The sequence below is a fragment of the Ovis canadensis genome, chromosome 12 (assembly GCF_042477335.2).
Source record: "Ovis canadensis isolate MfBH-ARS-UI-01 breed Bighorn chromosome 12, ARS-UI_OviCan_v2, whole genome shotgun sequence".
Taxonomy (NCBI): domain Eukaryota; kingdom Metazoa; phylum Chordata; class Mammalia; order Artiodactyla; family Bovidae; genus Ovis; species Ovis canadensis.
The window spans coordinates 66,112,321-66,121,469 of record NC_091256.1 but is presented as its reverse complement, the minus strand read 5'-3'; the positions used below and the strand labels follow the sequence as shown (position 1 = coordinate 66,121,469).

Below are 9,149 nucleotides of genomic sequence, written 5' to 3'. Positions count from 1 at the left end.
CACTCTTTGGCATTGCCTTTCTTTGGGATTGGAATGAAAACTGACTTTCCCAGTCCTGTGGCCCCTGCTGAGTTTTCCAAATTTGCTGGCATATTCAGTGCAGCACTTTGACAGGATCATCTTTTAGGCTTTGAAATAACTCACCTGAAATTCCATCACCTCCACCAGCTTTGTTTGTAGTGATCCTTCCTAAGACCCACTTGATGTCTCTTGTGGAGGTATGGGTCAGCTATGGCCTGCAGCAGGGGCTCTGGGTGCAGCAGACCTGGGTATGGCATAAACCCTCTGGGAGGAGGTCACCATTAACGCTACCACTGAGCCACCAGAACTTACACAGGACTGAGGAAACAGACTCTTGGAGGGCACAAACAAAACCTTCTGTGCACCAGGACCCAGGAGAAAAGAGCAGTGACCACACAAGAAACTGACCCAAACATGCCCATGAGTGTCCAGGAGTCTCTAGCAGAGGTGTGGGTCGGCAGTGGCCAGCTGGAGGGTCAGAGGCAATGTGCAGCAGTACCTGTATGGGACCTTTCGAAGGAAGTTGTCATTATCTTCATTACCTCCACCTGTAGTTTGGCCTCAGGTGAAGTAACTGGGAGGGAACACAGCTCCGCCCATCAACAACATTGGATTAAAGGTTTACTAAACACAGCCCCGCCCATCAGAACAAGACCCAGTTTCCCCCTCAGTCTGTCTCTCCCATCAGGAAGCTTCCATAAGCCTCTTATCCTTATCCATCAGAGGGCAGACACACTGAAAACCATAATCACAGAAAACTAACCAAACTGATCACATGGACCACAGCCTTGAATAGCTTGGTGAAACTATGAGCCATACCATGTAGGGCCACCTAAGACGGATTGGTCATGGTGGAGAGTTCTGACAAAACATGGTCCACTGGAGAAGAGAATTGTAAACCATTTCAATATTCTTGCCTTGAGAACCCCATGAACAGTTCAGTTCAGTTCAGTTCAGTTGCTCAGTCATGTTGGACTCTTTGTGACCCCACAAATCGCAGCATGCCAGGCCTCCCTGTCCATAACCAACTCTCGGAGTTCACCCAAACTCATGTGCATCAAGTAGGTGATGCCATCCAGCCATCTCATCCTCTGTCATCCCCTTCTCCTCCTGCCCCCAATCCCTCCCAGCATCAGAGTCTTTTCCAATGAGTCAACTCTTCGCATGAGGTGGCCAAAGTATTGGAGTTTGAGCCTCAGCATCAGTCCTTCCAATGAACACCCAGGACTGATCTCCTTTAGGATGGACTGGTTGGATCTCCTTGCAGTCCAAGGGGCTCGCAAGGGTGTTCTCCAGCACCACAGTTCAAAAGCATCAATTCTTCAGCACTCAGCTTTCTTCACAGTCCAACTCTCATATGCATACACAACCACTGGTAAAACTATAGCCATGACTAGACAGACCTTTGTTGGCAAAGTAATGTCTCTGTTTTTTAATATGCTATCTAGGTTGGTCATAACTTTTCTTCCAAGGAGTAAGCGTCTTTTAATTTCATGGCTGCAGTCACCATCTGCAGTGATTTTAAAGGGATGACACTGAAAGATGAACTCCCCAGGTTGGTAGGTGCCCAGTTTGCTACTGGAGAAGAGTGGAGAAATAACTCCAGAAAGAATGAAGAGACAGTGCCAAAACAAAAACAACACCCAGTTGTAGATGTGACGGGTGATGAAAGTTTAGTCTGACGCTATAAAGAGCAGTATTGCATAGGAACCTGGAATTTTGGGCCCATGATTCAAGGCAAATTGGAAGTGGTCAAACAGGAGATGGCAAGAGTGAACAGTTGACATTTTAGGAATCAGCGAACTAAAATGGACTGGAATGAGTGAATTTAATTCAGATGACCATTCTATTTACTACTGTGGGCAAGAATACCTTACAAGAAATGCAGTAGCCATCACAGTCAACAAAAGGGTCTGAAATGCAGTACTTGGATGCAATCTCAAAAATGACAGAATGATCTCTGTTTGTTTCCAAGGCAAACCATTCAATATCATGGTAATCCAAGTATACGCCCCGACCAGTAATACTGAAGAAGCTGAAGTTGAACAGTTGTATGAAGACCTACAGGACTTTCTAGAACTAACACCCAAAAGAGATGTCCTTTTCATTATAGGGGACTGGAATGCAAAAGTAGAAGTCAAATGATACCTGGAGTAACAGGCAGATTTGGCTTTGGAGTACAAAACGAAGCAGGTCAAAGGCTAACAGGGTTTTGCCAGGAGAATGCACTGGTCACAGCAAACACCCTCTTCCAACAACACAAGAGAAGACTACACATGGACATCACCAGATGGTCAATACCGAAATCAGCTGTACTTTAATAGATCTAATTCAAACTCCATTCTCATATCCTCCAATCAGCCATCTATTGAAAGCTGATTGTACTTATATGCCTCTACGTACAGATCTAATGCACAGTATTGACATCTGTCAAAAGGTAGGGTCTATGACATTAGAATGACGATTCCCACTAGTTTTTCCTTTTAACTTTCACAGAACTCTATATTTTTATGCAAGAATCATCTATTTTATACTCTAGCTGTTGACAAGTACTTCTCATTGTATTCTTCCCACTAGATTATTACATTTCTTTAAGGCAGGGACATATGATTCATTTATCTTTGAATTTTTTCCTCCTCTTCCAGTCCGTCCCACTCTCTAGCCTCCCTACTCAATAACATGGCATTTATCTACAACAAAGAGTTGGATATGTATGTCACCTACCTAACTTATAGTAGTCTCTGTTTCAGCTGTTGCAGTGAGTTGGTTTGCAGTAAGTAAGGTTTTTTTCTAGCCCTAATACAATAAGCAATGCTTTAAGTTGACAATTACACATTCCTGATCAATTTTAAAGCATATGGTAACTTAGAAAATCACTTAGCATAAACTAAAAAGCATAGCCTATTCTAAATAAATAATCAAAAGAAAAACATTACATAGGCATATCAGAAAACACATTTAAAAGATTTATAAGGCCTTATTCTAACTGATTTTTTAATGTGTGTGACATTAAAAAACAACACTAAAATTTTTTTAGGGTTCATGCTAAAAGCAAAATTGTATTTGGTTAGTCATCCTTATTTGACTGATCAAGAAACTAAAGACTATAATGATATATATATAAAATGGATTTTTAAAGAACATTTGTATAACTGTTGTGTGCCATGTGCTGTTCTAAGCCCTTTACATGAAAATTTACACATAAATTTCACTGGATTAAAACAAATTATATAATTTAAGTGTTTAGAAGCTTAAATATAATTTAAATTTCAACATAGTATTTAATCTTATTTATATTAACTCTCAACACCCTAAAAATGGTTACTATTATTTAACAATAACATAGCAAAAATTTTAAACAGCAGCATCAGGGGAAAAAAGTCCTGAATTCACTAGCTAGAATTCTTACAGAGTTAATTTGGGAATAAAATCCAGGATATCTTTTTTTTTTTTTTCCGCTGAATAACCATATTATCTGCTAAACAGACTCAGTCTCATGGGATAAATTATTCTCTGCACTTTATATGTCTACCCTATCTGGGGCATTCAAAGCATATAAACTACTTTTTGTAGATTAGTTTTTATTACAAACACTTGTTTTCTTCAAAGCTGGTCTTTTTTTTTTTTTTCCAAATGTTTGTTTAATTATATCATTAAAATGAATTTTGGGAAGCCCCTGCATTTAAAACTTATTTTTAACCAAAATAAAAATAAATTTAACTTAAAAATCTTACTTTTTAAGGGAACCTTGAAGTGGGTCTACCTGTTGAGGTGTGACTATTAACAGTTCAAATAAATTACATTATCTAGGTTGACTGTAATGAAAGTTGGCTTACTTGCTTCACCTAAACAGGGAAGTTGGCATGTTTGCCTAGCAACAGCCGCTGAAACCTTCTGTTGTGGAAGGTTCCCTAGGAGTGAGAAGGGAGGAGGAGGAAAAACTGGAGGAACAGATTAATCTGTTTTTCCCAGCAGGAGACGGGAGGCCTGGCTGAGAAGGGAAATGCTATCCAAAAGATAGCCTTTAGATTAGCACACACACACCTAATCCCTCCATGGTAGCTAGAAATTTGCCCTTGGCAGGACTGGGGTTACTATTTACTGGGCTGAAGAGATGGTTACTGATTCAGCCCACTTCAAAGAGACTAAATTCCAATCAGTATAAAGACATCAATAGGTCTTCTAGAAAGAAGCTGAAATCTGAGTAGCAGGAGGGTGTTAGCAACTAAAAAGAACTGTTCTCTGCTCAGAATTTAGGAAGGTGTGTGATATATTATTTACAAATAATATAAAAACACTGGCTGTTACAGTAATTGATCAGTTTAAAAGCAGAAGCTTCTCTAAATATAGTACTTCTCTTGGTGTTGGGGATGTATGCAGGGAAGAAAGGACAGGACAGCAAAATCTCTCTTCTCCTGGCCAGACCTGAGGAAAAAACAAAGAGATGATAATGCAGAGGAGTATTAATTGCGTGCTTATTTGAGGACAGTCTCTTTCTATTCTAGCAGATTTATTTTGAAATTAGGACTGTATGGTATAAGAACCCCCATTTCTCTCCTTTCTTAAAAGCAAATGTTTGGTTAAACTGAATTGTCTTGAAGGGGTCTCCTGTGACCCCACATGAAAATGACTTCTTTTCCATAAGGGAGAAGAAACTTTCAATAACCACAAGGTTAGCTTTTAGATCCGAGTTTTTTCTTCTAAGAGCCAGTTCTTTTCCTGTCTTCCCTCAGACAGCTGTTAATTGGTCACATAGGCCTAGAGAGACGTTTTGAGGCAGTCGAGTGTCCAGGCCTTTGGACTGTTCAGCCCTGTTGGGAGGCTGAATTCTTCAGAGACTCTGTAAAAGGAGTGACTAGAGCAAAGCTGGTGTGATCAAGAACCAGGATAAAGCGAGATAAGAACAAATTCTTCTGAGGTGTAAGAGGAGAGACGTGAAAAAGAAACCAGAGGGACGAGTTGAGAAAGCCAAGGGGCTACAGGTGAGCGCGGGACCGGCTGGAAACGTCAGAAATTTTCCAATTCACCCTCGCCGTCTGGCCACTTGCCCGCGGGACGCCGAGGCACTGGGGGACCAGTTCTTCGGCTCAGGGCGTGGGTGCGCGCCGGGTCCAGGCGGGGAGCGACGCCACCCTCCCTCCACGGCGTTGGTGGCGGGTGACTCAGAGCTTTGCTCCCGCGCCCGCCCCGCCCCCTCCGCATGGCCCGCCCCCGGAAGGAGGAGCCTCGCCCTCGTCTCCGCCCCAGTCTCTGGGGCGGGCCGGAGCCCGAGGAAGAGGAAGGGGACGAGGACAACGAGCGACGGGGCGGAGGAGGAGGAGGAGGAGGAAGAGGAGGCAGACCAACAAGATGGCCCCTGCTGCAGGAGCAGCCTCAGCAGCAGGTGGGGGGCCGGAGGCGGCGCTGGTGGTGGCGGCGGCGGCCGTGGCCCGGCGGCCTGGGACAGAGTCAGAGTCGACGGTGGCAGCGGCGGCAGCGGTGGCTGCCCCGGCGGTGGCGACGGCCGCGGGGACTCGGAGCTGAGAGGAGCTACTGCTCGGACCAGCGCGGTGAGCGAGCGGCAGGCGGCGGCGGCGGCGTGGGGAACCGGGCGGCCGCGGCCTGGCCTCCGTCGGGAACAATAGGCGGCCGCGGCGGGGCAGGGGCTGTCCTCGGCCGCCCTCGGCTCCTCAGCCGTAGCGTCCGCCCGCCCGGTCTCGGGCCCCGCCGGTGGTCCAGGGGCTTGTCAGTGGCCGGCGTCCTTTAGGCCTCAGGCCTCCGCATGCCGCCAGGAGGGCCTGCAGGGGTGGGAAGGCCGTGGGGAGGTACAGACGCCGCCCTGGACGAGGGGAGGGCGAGGGAGGCTTCGGCCATAGGGAGGGGGCCACCAGGCTGCCCAGCCCCTCTGTTAGTCCGAGGACCTCGGCGGGAGCAGAGAGCGCCCGGGGGATGCTTTTTGGACCCTCAGGCTGCGGGGGTGGAGGAGGTGAAGGCGTCTGTAAACAGGCGCCGCCTCTGCCTCCCTCACTTCAAGGCTGCTCCTTCTCCCCTACCCACCCCTTGAGCGCTCCCCTTCCTTGGCCAAGTGGGTTTTACGAAGTCTGTTTGCCTGGAGGTACTGCATAGCGAGCCCGGTAGTCTTTTTTTCTTCCCGGCGGCGCTAGGGCGGTTATGTTTGCAGGTGTGTTTTTTAAAAAAATTAAGTGCACAACAGCAAGAAATCTACCAGGTAAAATGTGATTATCGACAAAGGATGGAGAGAGAGAGCTAAAGGCTGTTCCTGTTTAAACATCTCTAGGCATCTGTTCTTTGTAAACATCAATTGTGTTCGCGTCCAGGGTGAGAGTGAAACAAGGGCTCTTTTGGAACGGTAAATAATATAACTCTTGACATCCCAGAATAGTCCCAGAAACTGGAAACAAAGCCGCTTACTGGCAACGCGGAGACAAATTGTAATGTTTGAATAGAACTTTTCTTCAAAGGAACCGTTTTAAATTATTAATGTGCCTCATGAGAAGCAACATTAACTAAATAAAATAGACCGAATGAAGCATTTCTTCAGGAGACAGAAGAGGTTCATCTCCAGGCTAGAACTTGTCTTTTTTTTTTTTTAAACAATGTTCAAAAAGTAGAAACAACTGTTCTCTGTTGAATGTTTAGGCTTATCAAGACGCATTATAGTTGCCCTGTGTTGTGATTTCTGAAACGTCAACAATTAACTACTATTTCTCCTAAACTTAATTTCTCAAGGAGGAAGTTATCCAAGTTATTTCTACGTCAGTTTCTACGGCGGTATGGAGAAATTTATATTAAAATTGTTTGAATGCGTCCGAAAGACTGCTTTCCACTATTTAACATTCACTCTCCTGGTCCAACTCGTTTGCGTTCTTCACAGAACCTGTGCTGTGCAGAGAATATGCCAGTTAATATCTTTCACACAGTTTTAGGGTGAACTTCTAATTAGAATTGTCCATGTCTGTTGTGATTTAGAGCATTTTCAGGTTATATGAAGTTTAATGAAAGGCACTGGTCCTTGGTTCTTCCACAAGAGCTCACAGTAAATAGACTAGCAATTGAATAAACGTGGAGGTTGGACTATTTTATTGTTGTTTAGAATTGAAGTATAATAGATGAATATGAATGACTTTGATTTAACGTCTAGTATAAATAATGTTGTGGATGTTTTGACTTTTTAGGTAGTGGGGAAAGAACAACTTTGACATGGCTCCTGCTGATGTGAATTTTCTGGGAATACATTTCAAAAGGGACATTTTTAAAGTGTTCAAAATTATAATTTAATCAGTCTTTTTTTGTTGTTGTTGTTGAATTTTGTTAGATTGATACAGAGTGCAAGTAATCTCTATATTGTGATACTTAAATTTATCTGTGACTGATACTTAAATTTATCTGTGACTCTAAACCTATTAGAACAATTGTAGTAACTTTTGATTTTGTAAATTTTAAGTGGTCAATGTGCTTTGTTGTGAAAACAGATCTTGTGTTAAGGACTAATTTGCCTCATCATCTTCCTGAAAACAAAGATTTTTAAGTGTTGATGGTTTTGTGTTTGAAATTAGATGCTGACCCAACAAGCATTGAGGCTAGGTCCCAGTTTCTGTTCGATATTGAAAAAGCTCTTGGAGAATTGTGCTTTTGTTTGTGTCAAACTATTTTAAGATGTGATCCCTCAGTTGTCATGTCCTCAATATTAATGTTTATTCCAATTATGCCAGTTCAGATTTTCTCAAGTGATAATTTAAGAATTTCCTCTAAGAAGTTTTGCGACCACAGCTTGAGAATTAGATTTGTATTTTCGAGGTAATATTAAAAGTTACTATATGTTTGATTCATTTGGAGAAATTTGAAAGGCTTTTTTAATGCATTAAAAATCTAAAATTACAGTTTTTCAAAGCACATTTATAAAATGAATAAAAATATTTGCATTTATTCCTCCTAATTCGTCTGTAGTATTGGTGGTATTCTCATTTTATATAGGAAGAGTCTCAGTCTAAGGAGAAGCTACTATAACTGGCAAAAAAAGACCACTTAATTAATAGATGAAAAAGCTTACTCAAACCCAAGTCTTGTGACACAACTTATTAATAGATGTTTTACTACTGCTACTCCTGCCATATGTCCCAAGGTTAAATTTGCATCTCCTGTATGACGGATTTCTTTTTTTTAAACTATGAACTATGTTTTGTAATATTGTGCTTGCCTTTTGTGCTATTATCCTTTCTATTATCATTATTTGTACCCTGCCAGTATTCACTTACAAGTTTAAGAAGTATTTACTCATATAAATTACAGAAAAAAACCCTCATTTTTGTTTTATGTCTGAATGCCATACATATAGAAACTCATACTGTTTACATTGAACAGATTTGTGGTAATGTTGTAATTGTTTCATGGCTTTAATTTGTTAACTAAATTGTGCCTTTGAAATAAATACGAAGATTTTAAAATGATTTTAGTAACATTTAATGATAAGGTCAGGTCAGCTTACATTTGAAGCTCTTCATTTATAATTTTTTAAAGCCATAGACCATTCAGAATTCTGCAGCATTTTTTATCTCCAGATATTAGAGTTTGAAATGGAGTTTGGTGGGGCCTAATGAGTCTTTTCTTGCGTATATCTTGGATGTGGTTGGTATCCAGTAAAGTGAAGAATAAACTGATAAATGATCCTTGTTTGGTGGACACTTCGGAGCAGGATGTTCCTTGGCAGGGTATGCTGACCTGGTTTAGCTTTGGCCCTGTATGTGCTCAGGAGTTCAGGTATTCTTTGGGGTTGGATTCAAGTGGATTTAAATTCTCAGGTTGACCTGCATCAAGACAGTCACAGATTTCAAAATCAGCCTGCTATTAGGATCTACTTTAAGATTACTGTCTCTTTTGTTTAATCCTAAAGTCTAGTCTGTGTCTGGACTAGCCTCTGAGGGTATAGCATAATACTAATTTTGTCAATCATTTATATAAAGGAATTTTTCTTATTCCAAAGTTTCTTAATGTTGAGTCTATACATTTTCATGTGTGAAGTTTACTCAATCTGAAGTGATGTTGTGCTACATCCACAAAACAGTTAGCTTTAGCATATTTATTTATATCCAGTGTTGGTCAGATTTGTGCTTGTTTACTTCTTATATTCT

General features: G+C 42.0%; 1 protein-coding gene across 4 annotated transcripts in view; it reads left to right on the top strand.

Annotated features, from left to right (window-relative positions):
- Positions 1-5,255: 5,255 nt before the first annotated feature.
- The window catches only part of RC3H1 (ring finger and CCCH-type domains 1), a 68,673-nt gene continuing 64,779 nt past the window's right edge, over positions 5,256-9,149 (top strand). For all 4 annotated transcript variants that reach the window (XM_069546099.1, XM_069546097.1, XM_069546098.1 and 1 more), the window contains exon 1: positions 5,256-5,570. The gene's annotated coding sequence lies outside the window, so the exon portion shown is untranslated. The remainder of the gene's footprint in view (positions 5,571-9,149) is intronic.